Raw genomic sequence first — 18,469 nt, forward strand, 5'->3', positions numbered from 1 at the left:
ACAATTCAAAATGGCAGGTACCTTACTATTATAAACAAGAAACTATATAGAACATGATTATTTTTATCTACATAGTGTCATCAAGTTTAGCTATTCTTGATGGCCTTGCTTAAAAGCCATCTTCTTCAAAAATCCCTCTCTGATATCCTCAATCAGCAATTGCATTTCTCACTTCTCACTTCTCAGCGTTTTATACTGATTTTTGATATAGTTCTATTTCTTAAAATTTTTTGCATTTTGTTCATATATGTTTTCTGTATTCCCTATGCAATAAGTTCTTTGGAGGAAAGTCCATTATTGTATCTCCCACAAGGGCTGCTATACTGTGTTTTATGTACTGGGCACTGAACAATCATTTTCAAGTTTACAATAAAGATTAGTGTAATAAGCACAATAAAATGCTTTTTGAATTAAGACTATGAAATCAACAAATATGAATAAGATGAATAAAAGAATGGATAAATCAATGGTTATAATAGCTTATAAAGGAATAACAAAAATTATGCTTATTTTTTGGGGAATGACAAATTGAGGCTAGTGTTTTGTATTTTGGAAATTAGTTAGTGGGATTTTTTCCACTGGATTTTATTTTATTCTAGATGAAAGTTAAAACTGTGAATGCCCATTTAGAATTACTAGGAGCATATAAACAATATTAGTTCTAATTTTTTTACAACTTTTTAAGTGGACAATACTGTATTATTAATTGTAGGCACTATGTTGTTCAGGGAATCTCTAGAACTTATTCATCTTGCATAAGCAAAACTTTACACCCCTAGAGCAACAATTCCCCTTCATGTAAGTGCTCTTAAAACACACACACACACACACACCCCACCCACAGAGGACCACAAGGAAACTTTTGGAGGTGATAGATATTTTCACTACCCTGACTATGGTGACAACATTATGGGTGTATGTATATGACCAAACTTAGCAGATTATTTACATTAATATGGAAAAACTTTATATATCAATTATACATCAACAAAGCTGTTTAAAAAACTACAAGTTTAATGTATACAATTTGATGAGTTTTGACATATACGTATACTCATGAAAGTGTCTATTACCTTGGTTGTGATAACAATTTCATGTAATTTAATTTTTTTATTTTGGTAAAATACACATAACATAAATTTACCATCTTAATAATGTTTAGGTGTACAGTTTAGTGGTATTAAATACATTCATAATGTATTCATATTTTTATTTGCATTTTCCCAATAATTAAGAATGTTCAGTATGTTTTAATGTGCTTGCTGACTATATTTACATATTCCCTGAAAAAAAAAAAAAACTATGTCCTTGTCCATTTTTAATTATGTTTTTAGTTTGTTTTTTATTGTTGTTGTTATTGAGTTTTAGGCATTTCCTACAAATTCTGGACGTTAATCTTTTATCAGATTTATGATTTGCAATATTTTCTCCCAATCTGTGGGTTTCCTGTTTACTGTTGATAGTTTCTTAATACCCACATTTAAAAATTTTCCAAAGTCTGATTTGTTTATTTTTTCTTTTATTGCCTGTGTCTTAGGTGTCATATTCAAGAAATCATTGCCAAACCCGATGTCATAAAGTTTTCTTCTAAGAGTTGTATTGTTTCAGGTCTAACAATAGGTCTTCAATCCTTTGAGTTCCTTTTTGCATATGATGTTGGGTAACTTGTAATTTTGTATGTGGCCATTTACAAATTGTTGAAAATATTGTTCCTTTCTCATGGAATGGTCTGGCACTCTTTTCCAAATAATTTGACCATATATGCCAACATTTATTTCTAGGCTTTTCTTACTCCTTTTATTATGCTATAACAAAATATTTGAGAACGGGTAATTTACAAACAATGTAAATTTTTATCTCACAGTCCTGGAGCCTGGAAGTCCAATATCAAGGCACAGGTGGGTTCAGTGTCTGGTGAAGGCCCAGTCTCTCTGCTTCCAAGATGGCGCCTTATTGCCGTATCTTTACAGGGTGGAAGACAGAAGAGCAAGAGGGGAAAATTCTTTTTGAAGCCTCTTTTATAATAGAATTAATTTATTCATGAGAACAGAGTCGTCTTGTCTTAAGCACTTCCCAAAAGGCCCCTCCTCTTAATACCACCACAGGGGAAGATTAAGTTTGAACATAAATTTTGGAGAGGACACATATTCAAACCATACTATTACTCCCCTGGCCCCCACAAATTCATGTTCTTCTCACATTAAAAATGCATTTATTCCATCCCAATAACCCCAAAAGTCTTAACTTATCTAGCATCAACTTTACAACCTAAGTCCAAAGTTTCATCTAAATATCATTTAAAACAGATATGGGTGAGCCTCAAGGCATGAGTCATCCAGAGGTAAATTTCTCTCCAGCTGTCAGCCTGTGAAATCAAACAAGTTATGTGCTTCAAAAATACAATTATGGAACAGGCAGAGGATAGACATTCTTATTCCAAACTGGAGCAATAGGAAAGTAGAAAGGGATAACAGGTCCCAGGTAAGTTTAAAACTCAACGAGGCAAATAATGTTAAATCATGAGGACTGAGAATAATGCTGTCTCCTTGTTACACCCTCTGAATACATTGAGAAGGGGATTGGATCCCTAAATCTCTGTGAAACCCCACTTTCACAGCTTTGTTGGCTGCAACTCTCATGCATTGAAGTTACATGCTTTGGCTTTCCCAGGTTAAAGTTGCACACTAGTGGGATTACTCTTCTGGGGTCTTGGGAGTGGCCATGACCCCGTAACTCTATTAGGCAGTACTTTTATGGGGCTCTTTTCAGTGGCCCAAATGCTACACCTCTACTGAGAATTGCTCCAGTGACAACTGTGGGTGTTATTCCATACCCCATTTCTCCACTAGGCATTATCCTAGTGGGGATGCTGTGACAGCCCCACCCCATGGCAGTCTCTGCCTGGGCTACAGTGATCACCAAGGCATTCTTTAAATCTAGGTAGAGGAAGGCATGCTTCCACAGCTCTTGCACTCGGTCCACATGCATAGTTAGCACTATGTGAATGCCATCAAGAATTACTGCTTGTGCTCTCTAGAGAAGTTGGCTGAGCTGCAACTAGGCACTCAAGCTAGGATGGCCAAGGAGTGCTTCACTGGAATGTGAGAAGTAAAGACAAGGTGGCACTGACAGAAAGGTCTCAATGGCACCCTGTACCACTCCCTTGAAACTGTTCTGCCCTTAGTACTATTGGACTGTGATGAGCATAGCAGCCTCAAATATCTCCAAAATGCTTTCAGAATTATCCTCTCATTATCTTGATCAGTTGCATCTGGCTTCCTTGTATCCAGACTAATCTTTTTTTCACATAGTCACTTAGCTGTACCCTTGGTTTTCTCTTCTAAACTTGCTTTTAAAAAATTCTTATGTAGTTAGACTGATAATTTTCCAAATCTTTATGTTCTATTTCTCTTCTTATTATAAATTGTATATTTAATTTATTTATTTTTTTCTCATCTTTTACTATAAGCAGTTAAGATAAGTCATGCAGCATTCTGGACACTTTGCTTAGAGATTTCTCCTGCCAAATACCCTAGTTCGTCACTCTTAAATCCTGCCTTCCACAAAGCATTAGAACACAGACATAATTCAGCCAAGTTCTTTACCACTTTGTGACAAGAATGGACTTCTTTCCAGTTTTCAATGAGATTTTCCTCAGTTTGATCTAACACCTCATCAGAATAGCATTTATTTTATTTTATTTAAATTTCAATAGAAATGGTGTTTGGTTCCATGACTAAGTTCTTTAGTGTTGATTTCTGAGATTTTGGTGCACTTCTCACCTGAGCAGTGTACACTGTACCCAATGTGTAGTCTTTTATCTCTTACCCCTCCACACACCTCCCCACAAGTCCCCAAAGTCCATTGTATCTTTCTTTTGCATTTGCGTCCTTATAGCTTAGTTCCCACTTGTAAGTAAGAACTTATGTTTTTGATTTTCCATTCCTGAGTTACTTCACTTAGAATAATAGTCTTCAACTCCATCCAGGTTGCTGCAAATGCCATTATTTTGTTCCTTTTTATGGCTGAATGGTATTCCATGGTATATATGTTTACCACGTTTTCTAAATCCACTTCTTGGTTTATGGACATTTAGGCTGATTCCATATTTTTGCGATTGCAAATTGTGCTGTTATAAACATGAGTGTGCAAATGTCTTTTTTCATATAATTACTTCTGTTCCTCTGGGTAGATAGCCAAGAGTGGGATTGTTGGATCAAATAGTAGTTCTACTTTTATTAAATAGTTCTTTAAGGAATCTCCACACTGTTTTTCATAGTGGTTGTACTAGTTTACATTCCCAGCAGCAGTGTAAAAGTGTTCCCTTTTCACCACATTCGTACCACCATCTGTTATTTTTTGATTTTTAAATTATGGATATTCTTGCTGGAGTAAGGTGGTATTTCATTGTGGTTTTGATTTGCATTTCCCTGATAATTCATCATATTGAGCATTTAAAAAATATGTTTGTTGACTACTTGCATATCTTCTTTTGAGAATCACCTATTTATGTCCTTTGCCCACTTTTTGATGGGATTATTTGCTCTTTTTCTGCTGATGTTTTTGAGTTCTTTGTAGATTCTGGATATTGGTCCTTTGTCAGATGCATAGTTTGTGAACATTTTGGCCCACTCTGTAGGTTGTCTGTTTACTTTGCTGGTTATTTATTTTGCTCTGCAGAAGCTTTTTAATTTAATTAGGTCACATCTATTAATCTTTGTTTTTGTTTCAGTTGCTTTTGGTTATTGATCATGAAGCCTTTGCCTAAGCAAATGTCTAGAAGACTTTTTCCAATGTTATCTTCTAGAATTTTTATGGTTTCACGTCTTAGATCTAAGTCCTTCATCCATCTTGAGTTGATTTTTGGTAAGAGATGAGAATCCAGCTTCATTCTTCTACATGTAGCTAGCCAATTATCCAAGCACCATTTGTTAAATAGGGTGCCCTTTCCTCACTTTCCGTTTTTGTTTGCTTTGTCAAAGATGAGTTGGGTATAAATATTTGGCTTTATTTCTGGGTTCTCTATTCTGTTCCATTGGTCTGTCTGCGTATTTTTATACTAGTACCATGCTATTTTGGTAACTATTGCCTTGTAGTACACTTTGGAGTCGGGTAATGTGATGCCTCCAGATTATTTTTTCTGCTTAGTCTTGTTTTGTCTTTGTAGGCTCTTTTTTGGATCCATATGAATTTCAGAATTGTTTTTTCTAGTTCAGTGAAGAATGATGATGGTATTTTGATGGGAATTGCACTGAATCTTTAGATTTCTTTTGGCAATAAGATCCTTTTCACAATGTTGATTCTACCTGTCCATGAGCATGGATGTGTTTTCATTTGTGTTGTTTATGATTTATTTTAGCAGTGTTTTGTAATTTTCCTTGTAGAGATATTTTACCTCCTTGGTTAGGTATTGTATTAGTCAGTTTTCACGCTGCTATAAAGACTACTACCTGAGACTGTGTAACTATAAAGGAAAGAAGTTTAATTGACTCACAGTTCCATAGGTTTAACAGGAAGCATTGCTAGGAGGCCTCAGGAAACTTACAATTGTGGCGGAAGGTGAAGGAGAATCAGGCACCTTCTTCCATGTATGTATATAGCTTTGAGGGTTCCTTTTGGAGTTAATTTCCAGTTTAATTTTACTATAGTGTGAGAGAGTATTTGATATAATTTTGATTTATCTTGTGTGATTGCTCTGGCTAGGACTTCCAGTACTATGTTGAGTGGCAGTGGTGGAAGTGGTCATCCTTGTCCTGTTCCATTCGCAGAGAAAATGCTTTCAACTGTTGTCCATTCAACATAATGTTGGTTGTGAGTTTGTGATAGATGGCTTTTATTACTTTGAGTTATGTCCCTTCTATACTGATTTTTCTGAGGGTTTTAATCATAAAGGGATTCTGGATTTTGCCAAATGATTTTTATGCATCTATTGGGATGATCACATGATTTTTTGTTTTTAATTCTGTTTATGTGATATATCACAATTATTGACTCATGTATATTAAACTATCCCTGCGTTCCTGATATGAAACCCACTTGGTCATGGTGTATTATCTTTTTTATATGCTGTTGGATTTGGTTCACTAGTATTTTGTTGAGGATTTTTACATCTATGTTCACTAGAAATATTGGTCTGTAGTTTTCTTTTTCTGTTATGTCCTGTCTTGGTTTTGGTATTAGGGTGATAATGGCTACATAGAATAATTTAAGGGAGATTCCCTCTTTTTATATCTTTTGGAATAGATTCAGTAAGATTGGTACCAAATCTTCTTTGAATTCCTGATAGAATTAAGCTGTGAATCTGAAACCATCTGGTCCTGGACTCTTTTGTTGTTGTTGGCATTTTTTATTTAATTACTATTTCAAGCTTGCTACTTGCTATTGGCCTGTTCAGTTTCTGTTTATTTCTGATTTATTCTAGGAGGGTTGCATATATACAGGAATGTGTCCATCTGCTCTAGACTTTCTAGTTTGTGCACATAAGGGAGTTCATAGGAACCTTGAATGATTGTATTTCTGTGGTATTGGTTGTAATATCTCCTGTTCTGTTTCTAATTGAGCTTATTCATCTCTTCTCTCTTCTTTTTTTTGTTAATATATCTAATGGTCTGTCAATTTTACTTATATTTTCAAAGAACCAACTTTTAATTTTATTTATATTTTGTATTTATTTCCTTCAATTTCATTTAGTACTGCTTTAATCTTTGTTATTTCTTTTCTGTTGCTGGGTTTGGGTTTGGTTGGTTCTTGTTTTTCTAGTTTCTTGAAGTGTGACCTTAAATTGTCTATTTGTTCTTTTTCAGAATTTTTGATGTAGGCATTTAATGCTTTGCAGTTTTCTTATAGCATTGCTTTTGCTGTATCCCAGAGGTTTTGTAAGTTGTGTCACTAATATTGTTCAGTTCAAAGAATTTTTAAATTTCCATCTTGATTTCATTGTTGACCCAATGATAACTCAGAAGCATGTTATTTAATTTCCATGTATTTATGTAGTTTTGAGGGTTCTAATTTCCACTTTAATTATACTGTGGTGTGAGAGGGTACTTGATATAATTTCGATTTCTTAAATTTATTGAGATTTGTTTTGTGGCCTGTCATATTGTCTATCTTAGAGAACGTTCCATGTACTTATAAAAATAATGTATATTCTGCTGTTGTTGGGTTGCATGCTCTGTAAATATCTAAGTCCATTTGTTCTAAGGAGTAAAGTCCATTGTTTCTTTGTTCTCTTTCTGTCATGATGGTCTGTCTAGTGCTGTCAATGAAGTATTGAAGCCTTCCATTATTATTGTGTTGCCTTGTATCTTATTTCATAGGCCTAGTAGTAATTGTTTTATAAATCTGGGATCTCCAGTGTTAGGTGCGTATATATTTATAATTGTATTTTCCTGTTGGACTAGTCTTTTTATCATTATATAATGTCCCTATTTGACTTTTTTTAACTGTTGTTGCTTTAAAGTCTGTTTTATCTGATATAACAATAGCTACTCCTTCTTGCTTTTGATTTCCATTGGCACAGAATATCATTATCTACCCCTTTACCTAACATTTATGTGAGTCCCTACATGTTTGGTGAGTCTTTTGAAGACAGCAACTACTTGATTGTTGTTTTTTTTTTCCCATTCTGCCATTCTGTATCTTTTAAGTGGAGCATTTAGGCCATTTACATTCAACATTAGTATTGAGATGTAAGGTACTGTTTTATTCATTATGTTAGTTGTTGCCTGAATACTTTGTGATTTTTTATTGTGTTTTACAGGTCCTGCTTGTCTAAAAATGACTATCTCTCATTCACTTACGAAGTTTAGTTTTGCTGCATACATGATTCTTGGCTAATGATTATTTCATTTGAGGAGGCTTAAAGATAAGACCCCAATCCCTTCTGGCTTGTAGTAGTCTGCTGTTCATATAGGTTTTCTTTATAGGTTACCTGATGTTTTTCCTTACATCTCAATATTCTTTTCATCGTCTTGACTTTAGATATCCTGATGACTGTGTGCCTCGGTGATGATCTTTTAGCGATTAATTTCCCAGGTGTTCTTTGAGCTTCTTGTATTTGGATGTCTAGGTCTCTAGCAAGGCCAGGGATATTTTTCTCAATTATTCCCTCAAATAAGATTTCCAAACCTTTATATTTCTCTTCTTCCTCAGGAACACCAATTATTCTTAGGTTTGGCCATTTATCATAATTCCAAATTTTGGGGAGGCTTTGTCCAGTTATTTAAATTCTCTTTTCTTTGCCTTTGTCTATTTGGGTTAATTCAAAAGGCTTGTCTTCGAGCTCTGAAGTTCTTTTATCCACTTTTTCTAATCTATTGTTGACACTATCCAGTGCATTTTGTATTTCTCTAGGTGTGTCTTTAATTTCAGAATTTGTGATTGTTTTTTCATTTGACATCTATTTCTCTGGAGAAGTTTTCATCCATATTATCTTTTTTTTAAATTTCTTTAAGTTAGTTTTCACTTTTCTCTGGTATTTCATTGAGTAAGTTAATAACTAACCTTCTGAATTCTTTATCTGGCAATTCAGAGATTTCTTTTTGGTTCAATCCATTGCCAGGAAGCTAGTGTGGTCTTTTGGGGGTGTTATATAACCTTGTTTTGTCGTATTATCAGAATTACTTTTCTGATTCCTTCTTATTTGGGTAGACTATTTCAGTGGAAAAATCTGGAACTCAAGGGCTGCTGTTCAAATTATTTTGTCCCTTGGGGTGATCCCTTGATGTGGTGCTCTCCCCTTTCCCCTAGCACTGAGAGCCAACTGCAGTGATTTTTATTGCTATTCTGGGTCTAGCCACCCAGCAAGGCTACTGGGCTCTGTACTGGTGTGGGGGAATGCCTGCAAAGAGTCCTGTAATATGATACATCTTCAGGTCTCCCAGTCCTGGATACCAGCACCTCTTCTGGTGGAGGTGGCAGTAGACTCTGTGAGAGTCCTTGGTTGTAGATTTGTTTAGTGTACTGGCTTTCTTGAATGCTGGTTATCCTGGCAGTGGAGTTGTCATATGGACAGACTCAGGATCTCTGGTTAGCCAAGAATTAGCTATTGTTTTCTTGCTGGGACCAGGGTTATTCTGTCATGAATTGCTGTAATGTCCTGAGTTGGATGACCTCTAGCTAGCGGGTGGTGTTTTCAAGAGAGCACCAGCTACAGTAGTAGAAAGGGGATATCAGCCACCCTAAGTTGACCAGGGTAAGTATTCAGGTTTCTCAGATGATGGGCAGGGCCATAAAGCTCCCAAGAGATTATGTCTTTTGTGATTGGCTACCAGGGTGGGTAGCAAAAAACCATTAGGTTGGGTGAGAATTAGGTAGGTCTGAGCTCAGACTTTCCTTGCGTGGGGCTTGCTGTGGCCACTGTGGGTAATGGGGGTGGTTTTCAGGCCAAGAGGGTTATGTTCCAGAGGGGATTATGGCTGCCCCGTCACCAGGGAAGTGGGAGAAAGCCGGTAGTGATAGGCCTCATCCAACTCTCATGCAGTTGGTGAAGCTGGTCTCACTCCCACTGTGCCCTGTTATCTCCAGGTGTGCCGAATTTATCTCCAGGCAGCCTACACGTGGGTCTCAGACCTTGAACCAGGCAATAAACTTCCCCACTGAGAAAGCAAGCACAGCCATCAGACGTTGCCCGTTCCTGTCTACCCACACTGTTGGCTGCAGCTCCTGCGCTCTTTTCTGTAGCAGTTTCTGTTCACCCCCCCCAGATTCTTCTCATGAGAGTTTGCCCCCAGTTGAAATTATTACAAAGTTCATTTGGAAGGTTCTTTCACCCTGTGACCCATCTCAAATTCCACTAGATGCCTTATCCAAGGGGCCCTGTAAAATATAGTCAGGGATGACTTCTCTGGGCTCAAGCTGGAGAATGGGAGTGCTTACAAAGCTCTTCTCGTTGCTGCTTCTCCTTTTATATTTCTCATTAAATCTTTTAAAATCTAGGTAAGTTTAAATCCTTCTTCCATAATCTGGATTTTCAGGTTCTTCAGTAGGTATGTGTGTTCAGAGGTAGGTTTCCCCCCTTACATCTTGGGAATTCACAGTTTTTCATCTGTTTTTTGGAGTTTTTTTGTTTTTGTTTTTGTTTTCGTTTTGAGATGGAATCTGGCTTTGTTGCCCAGGCTGGAGTGCAGTGGCACGATCTCAGCTCACTGCAAGCTCCACCTCCCAGGTTAATGCCAATCTCCTGCCTCAACCTCCCTAGTAGCTGGGACTACAGGTGCCCGCCACCATGCCCGGCTGATTTGCTTTTTGTATTTTTAGTAGAGACGGGGTTTCACTGTGTTAGCCAGGGTGGTCTAGGTCTCCTGACCTTATGATCCACCTGCCTCAGCCTCCCAAAGTCCTGGGATTTTAGGCATGAGCCACCGCACCCAGCCTGTTTTGTGGAATTTTTCTGTGGTGTACCACTTCTTTCAAAGGATCTATGAATCCTTTAGGTTTTCCTGATACATTCCTGCAGTGGTTCTTAGAGCAAAAGTTCATGGTGTGAGTCTCCACATGCTGTTCTGTCTGTCAAAGTGGGAGCTGCACATTAGTCCTGTCTCCTATCCACTATCTTCCCCAGGTCTCCCAGAATGGCTTTTACTAAGCATATTTCTACAAACATTCTGTTCACATCCATTTAGATAATGTCCAAGGATGAATACGGCTCTCCTGTTTGGAGCCCTCATCATAATTACCCTTAATTATTCATTCATGACAGTACAACCTTTTTCCAGCATTCATGTCAAAATTCTACCCATTACCCAGTTCCAAAGCAGCTTCCACATTTGCCAGTATTTCTTATAGCAACACTCCCACTTATTTCTTGGCTTGTCTTTATCTATGTGTGATGCTATAACAAAACACCTCTTGGAGAAAGAAGAAAGGTGAACTCTCTGAAGCCTCTTTTATAAGGGCTTCAGTTCATTCAAAGGGTGAGGTTCTCAACTTACTGACTGCCACAAAAGAAACTACCACTTTACACCACCACAATAAGGATTATGTTTCAACATAGATTTTGGAAGGGACATACGTTCAAACCATAACAGAGCTCTTTGTTTTATTCTATTGGTCTATGCATCTGCCTGTATGCCAGTACCATACTGTTTTGATTATTGTAGCTTTGTAACAAGTTTGGAAATCAGAAAATATGTGTCCTTCATCTTTGTCCTTATTAAAAATTGTTTTGGCTATTTGGGGTCCCTTGAGATTCCTTATAAACTTTAAGAAGGGTTTTTCTATCTCTGCAAAAATTATCATTGGGATTGCACTGATTCCACAGATTGCTTTGAATAGTATGGCCATATAAACAATATTAAGTCTTCCAATCCATGAACATGAAATGTGTTCCCATTTTTTTGTCTTAATTTTATTTGCAGTAATGTTTTGTAGTTTTCATTGATGTCTTTCCCTTTCTTGGTAAATTCCTAAGTGTTTTCTTTATTTTGAATGCTATTTCAAATGAAATTGTTTTCTTAATTTCATTTTCAAATTGTTCATTGTTAGTATGTAGAACTGCAACTAATTTTTGTGCATTGGTTTTGTGTCCTGATTCTTTGCTGAATTCAATTATTATCACTGATAGTATTTTTGTGGAATTTTAGGGTTTTCTCTATATAAGATCATATCACCTGTGAATAGAGATAGTGACAACACTTTCTTTTCAAGTTAGATCCCTTTGTGTTTTTTCACTTATCTAATTGTCCTGGCTAGAACTTCTGGTGCTGTGTTGAGCAGAAGTGGTGAAAGAAGGCATCCAGATCTTAGATCTTTTTCCTGATCTTAGAGGAATTTTTCACTGTGTTAAGTACAGATTATTTCTAACACAAAAAATTAAAACCCAAAATGCTCCAAAATATGAACATTTTTGAGTGCCAGCATGACACTCAAAGAAAATGCTCACTGGAGCATTTCAGATCCTAGGTTTTAGGATTAGGGATAATCAACCTAAGTATAATGAAAATATCCTCGAATCCTAAGCACCTCTTTTTCCAAGAATCTCAAATAAGGGATACTCCATCTGTATGTTTGCTGGGAATTTTTCATATATGGCTTTTATTATGCTGAGGTAGTATCCTTCCCTTCCAATTTTGTTGAATGTTTTTATCATTAAAAGGTCTTAAATTTAGTCAAATGCTTTTTCTTCATCAATTGAGATAATCTTGTTTTTTTCTTTGTTCTTATAATGTGGTATATGACATTGATTTTCAGATGATGACCGATCTTTCTATTTCAGAAATAAATCCCACTTGGTCATGGTGTATAATTTTTTTAATATGCTGCTGAATTCAGCTTGCTAGTACCTTGTTGATAAGATATATTGGTCTGCAGTTTTCTTTTCTCATGGTGTCTTTCTCCGGTTTTGGTATCTGAGTAATGCTGTCCTCATACAATGAGGAAGTGTTCTTTCCTCTTAAAACTTGGGAAAAGTTAGTGAATTATTGATATTAGTTCTTCTATAAATGTTTGGTAGAATTTACTCGTGAAGCCATAAGGTCCGGGGCCTTTATTTGTTTTGAGATATTTGGTTTACAATTCAATATCCTTATTAGTTATAGGTCTATTCAGGTTTTCCATTTCCCTGTGATTTGGTCTTGGTGGGTTTTGTCTTTCTATGAATTTTTCCATTTCATCTTGGTTATCCAATTTGTTTGCACAGAATTGTTCACAGTTCCTTTTTCTAATACTTTTATAATACTTTTTGTTTCTGTAAAATTGATAGTAATGTTGCCACGCTCACCTGTGATTTTAGTGAATCTTCTTTTTTCTTACTATATCTAAATATTTGTTCAGCTTCAATAATTTTCATTGTCCTGTCTTTAAGTTTGCTAGTTCTTTTGTCTGACTTCTGCTCAAATTTACCTTTAAATTCCTCTAGAATTTTTTTTTTTTTTTTGTAATTTCAGCTGTTGCACTTTTCAGCTCAAGATTTTTGTTTGTTTCTTTTTAGGTTTTGTATCTCTTTACTGATATTTCATTAATATATTATTTTTTGGGTTTTCCACATCTTCCTTTAGCTACTGAGCATCTTTAAGAGAGTTCTTTTAAAGACTTTATCTATTAAATTGGGCATTGGTCTTATGAACAGTTTCTGTTGATTTTATATTTATTTGAATGGGCCATCCTTTCTTATTTTTTGTATACCTTGTGATTTTTTTTTGCTGAAAACTGGACTTTTGAATCTAATAATGTAGTAACTCTGGAAATCAGATTCTCATCCTTTCCTAGGTTTTGGGGTGTGAATGTATGTGTATGTGTGTGTGTGTGTGTGTGTGTGTGTGTGTGTGTATGTGTGTGTTTATTACTCTTACTCTTCTTTAGTTTTAAAACTTTAGTTTATATCTGTGTCAGGGTTCAGCCTGAGGTATGAACTTAAGGTCTTTTCTGGTCTTTTCTGAGCCTGTGCCTTTCCTTGAGCATGCACAGTTACTTTCTAATTTTCTCTGTATATGCAATGGTTCTTGAATGTCTAGTTTTAAAAGCTGGCTCCCAACAGAGGAAAAAGGGAATAATAAAGGTGAAATAAAGGCCCCCCAAATTCACTTCAGCCCAAAGAGCAGGACTCATAAAAAAGGGGATAGTTGCAGCAACAACAAATGCCTACTTATTTGTTTGCACCTCTGTGATCAGAACAATCAGTTATCAGAATATAAATCCTCCATACTGGCGGTAAGGTCTTTTTGCCCATCCTGGCTCCACAAACTGCAGGTTGCTCCAGGAACATGTGCACAGCTGCTTGCCATGAGACTAGAGGCAGGGGATGGGTAGCTGCTACTGGGTATAAGAGCTGAAATTGTCTAAAAGTAATCCTAATTTACTGTCCAACATTTCTGCTAGAAGTTGCAAGCCTTCAGTAAACTTCAGAGTTCCCAAATAATTATATCAGACGGATTTTAATCTGAAGAACAACTGTTGTCTAGGTGGGGGACTGATTCTTAGTGCTTCCTATTCTGTCATCTTCCCAAATTCCCTATTTGTGTGTGTGCATGGGTGTGTGTATGGGTGTGTGTAAATAATTGAAGAAAACAATATTGCTTCCTGGGATCTAACCCTAGAATTTTTATATTGATTTTTTTTTCACTTAGTTCCCTTTCATCAGTATTATCTTAAATCACTCTCTATGTGGTTAAAATATTTAGTCAGTATAGCGAGCCACTGGTGGAAATGTATAGTAGACTAAGTCTAGCTGTTGGTTATGATCTTACAGAATCTGCTTTTCAACAGAAAATTAGTTAAGAAGATTTTTCAGTGCTGTCATACAACTGTAACAATATTTAGTAAAAGTGTTTATAATTTGTGATTTAACAAGTTACTTATACACTTTGAAAAATGTGTTTAAATCATGACATGGTTTCTGATCATATATTTCTTGAAACGGACATTTCCTCATAAAAAAGAGATTTATATGAGTTTTAATCAACTAAGTATTTAATTTTGGTTCTCAAACTTTATATTTTAGCTTCAAAAATTCTTTCTTGACAATATTTTGAATTTTTCCCCAATGTAGATTAGAATCACCCATCTTGTTACTTTCTGTTACCACATCCCTTTCACCATGTATGTGGTAGATTGCTTACAAAAATGGTCCAATAGTCTGTCCTTGACTATGCTTACTTACTTTGCAACATAAATGGTTATGGAGTGGAGGATAATTTCCCACTACCATAATCTTGATTATTTTTCTTGACTTTTTTTAGTTTCTTTAGCAAATATAATTTGTGACAAATGTGTGAGCCAGTTCCCAGCCTAAGACTCTACAACCTTGAGACCTTCTAATTGCTCTTCCGAAATTTTCTCTCCCCTCTAAGACAGCACCTGCACTCCTGGGCAGTGAAGAATCAGCAGCAAACAGAAAGTAAAACCTGGAAGACTTGGAAACTCCCTGAATTTTGAATGTATTCCCTGATTTATGGAAAACAAACAAACAAACAAACAAAACAGAGAATAAGGTCCAAGCCCTCTATAGAAAAAAGGGCCAAAGATATAAACAGATAACTTGTGGAAAAAAAATATATATGTATATATATCTTTAAGGCTATGAAAATGTTCAACTTCACTTATAATTAAGAAAATGCAGATTAAAGCTAAACTCAGATTTCATTTTTCACTTATATTGTTGAACATTTTAAAACGTAGTGACACTTTCTCTTGGTGAAACTGCAGAGAAAAAGGCACTCATTTATTGCTAAAGGAATGCAAACTGGTAGAGCCACTTTAGAGGGAAACTGTATATATTTGAAAAAACTAAGCATCTATCTTTTGGCAAAATAATTCTACTTCACATAGTTTATCTTGAAGGTATACCTCTAAAAATATGAAATGCATATGCCCAGATTATTCACTGCAGCAATGTTTGTAGCTTCAAAATAGTAAAAACAAAGAAAATGCTCATGATTAAACTGTGGTATACCCATGCAATAAAGTTCTATTAATCTAAAAATAAAAGAGAACATATTTATAAAGACAGACAGAGTACTTTCCCAAATATACTGTTAATTGAAGACAGAAAAATATAAAATTATCTCTATAATATGCTAGTGTTTTATAAAAAATTATGAGGAGGCTGAGTCCTATTAACATTATAAAGTCTCTATAATTAAAACACACGGGATGGGCGTGGTGGCTCACGCCTGTAATCTCAGCACTTTGGGAGGTCGAGGCGGGTGGATCACGAGGTCAGGAGATAGAGACCATCTTGGCTAACACGGTGAAACCCCGTGTCTACTGAAAAGATACAGACAAATTAGCCGGGTGTGGTGGCGGGCACCCGTAGTTCCAGCTACTTGGGAAGCTGAGGCAGGAGAATGTCGTAAACCCAGGAAGCAAAGCTTGCAGCGAGCCGAGATCGTGTCACTGCACTCCAGCCTGGGTGAGAGGGAGACTCCGACTCTGAAAACAAACAAACAAACAAACAAACAAAAACCACGGTATTTGTGCATGACTAGACAAACGTATCAGTGGAATGAAATAGAAAATCCAGAAATAAACCAACTTCACCTGAAAATTTATAAATAATATCACCTCAAAGATAGAATTTTTAATAAGTTGTGCTGGGTTATATATTCTACTCACTTATATAAACAACTAAAAAGAAAACGCAAGGCAAGATATGCAGAAATAATAGAAAGTAATTCCCTACAATAAGTGGTAGGAATATGGTTGAAAAGATAGAGAAATGGGAATTAAGTAAAATGATAAGGGACATAACACTTCTTGGAGCATACATGTTAATACAATTTAGAACCATGTCAATGTTTCACATAATTAAAACATAAAAAAACAAAATAAAAAATGCAAGACGAGGAAGAGAAACCCCAAAGTGAATTTCAAGTGAACAACAACCACACTATAAATATGAGATGGGAGTGATGCTCTCGAAGAACTAACTTAAGCAACTGTAGGACAGAGTCCTTTGACTATATCACTGAAGACTAAATGCAGAAAATCTTATAAATAATCAATGTGCTCTAGTTAGTAGTTATTTGTCACAGTAATATGGGTTAGCAATTCTCATTTTGTGTCAATTCTGGGACTGAGCAATTAGATAAAGAATAGTAAGAAGCAGGTTTTTCTCTATTGGAAATAAGGGAATAATAAGGAAATAGAGAAGGTGAAAAGAAACCCTGTTTTGTTGAAGATATAAGCACAAACTCATAATTTTTAACCAATATATACAAATAGAGAAATAAACATACTTGAAGCATATTTGAAACCTTTACCCAAGTGTATCACAAGTGATGATTTTATGGTTTACATGCACATTTACAGTATTTGTGATAATGCTCTACTAGAATCTCACCATGCAAGAAAATGAACTAGTTTCATAAAAGATGGGCAATTACTTACTCTTGAGTAAGACGATACTTACTGGATTCAAAGCATCACATGAAGCCAGGGTTTCTCAGATGTGTTCTTTAGAACTTTGCCACACAAAGTGCGATACATGGATTAGCAACATTGTTTTCACTTTGAGCAGGTGAGTTAGGTACAATAATTGGCTCTATCCCAGACCTCTTAAGTCACAATCTCCATTCTAACAAGATCTCCAGGCAGTTATTGTGCACATTAAAGATCATGAGACATTGTTCCAGTAGCAAAGAAGATCAAAATCCGCAGAAATGCTTCTTTGTAGTCTTAAAGAATATTGATCACCTCTTTTTTAGACTAAACAGGAGTAATGATGTGGAAGTTGTGTGTGAGCAGGGGAGGGATTTTATATGTTTAGCCATATGTATTCATTTAAAAGCGGTTTGAATCCATCACATTTCAATAAGTCAACAGCATCTTCATAGCAGCCATGGTGATTTTCTGAAATATTAATACTGCCAAGAAACAAAACAAAAACTTGCTTTGCTTCTTAAAAATTGGCAAATACAGAAGATCACAATCCTCTGTTCTCCTGTCTACATGAACCAGCTAAATTATAAACTCAGATTTGGAAACTATGGTAAAATGTTTTTTAAAACGTATTATATTAAAATAATCTATCATGAATCTTCTTTAAAAAATAAATGTTTTTATTTATGTTATCATCTTTTCCTTTTGTTTTGTTTTTTCTTTTGCTAAGAAGAAATACATATATTTGGGCAGACAGCACAAACCAACTTAAGGATTTTTGACAGAAAATAGAGAGCTCCTGTGGTCTATTGACATTGGTGGTAAAGGTTAGGTCGGAGTGTAGCTGTTGATTACTAAACTAGAGCACCATTATTCTCATTATCTCTCTGAAGGTATGGTTCCATATTGACCAGCTGGTGATGAGCCTGAGCAGGATTAAATTAGTTATTTCATTTATAACTGATGCTGAAAGCCCCTGATACAAACTTCTTGTTGCTATCTTGTTAGAGCAGTAACCAATTAGTTGAGCCTCTAGAGATGGCTATAGCTCACTCCTTTAAACATGGATTGATGAAACAAAACTCTTTGTAGATTTGAAGAGTCAGTATTTCAGTATAGAAATGAATAAATTTCATCACAAGAAGGGCATTATTATAGAAAGTATTACTACTTTTTAATTCATACACATATTTCTATTTGGTAAGAATATGACTGGAATGTAACTTTTAAAGAAACCAAAATGAATTGTTGCTTCTTACTCTCCTTTTCTATTCCTATTAAAGTCACTGTCATTAGTTTGCTAATTCAAGATTGTATAATATTTCTTACATTTTAATTTCTACTTTAAAATACATGCCCCTGTACTTTTGAATCTAGAATTCAGTTTGGTTTCTTTTGGATCTCCAGGCGTATATTCTTGAATGTTCTGTAAGTAAAAAGGAAGCATGCATCTTCAGTTCTGTCATTCAACATTCATAGATTTACATGGGCATACAGGATTATGAGAGAGATTATTCAAGGCCTCCTCTAGATTGCTATTTGTGTTTAACCTATACAAAATTTCATTAGAGTCTTGGATAGTGGAAAAAAGAATTTCAAATGAAATATTTAAGAAAATACTCTCATGCTTAAGAAAAAGAAAGTTAGTATAGGT

This window comes from Trachypithecus francoisi, unplaced genomic scaffold (genome assembly GCF_009764315.1).
Source record: "Trachypithecus francoisi isolate TF-2019V2 unplaced genomic scaffold, Tfra_2.0 Lachesis_group7, whole genome shotgun sequence".
NCBI classification, from domain to species: domain Eukaryota; kingdom Metazoa; phylum Chordata; class Mammalia; order Primates; family Cercopithecidae; genus Trachypithecus; species Trachypithecus francoisi.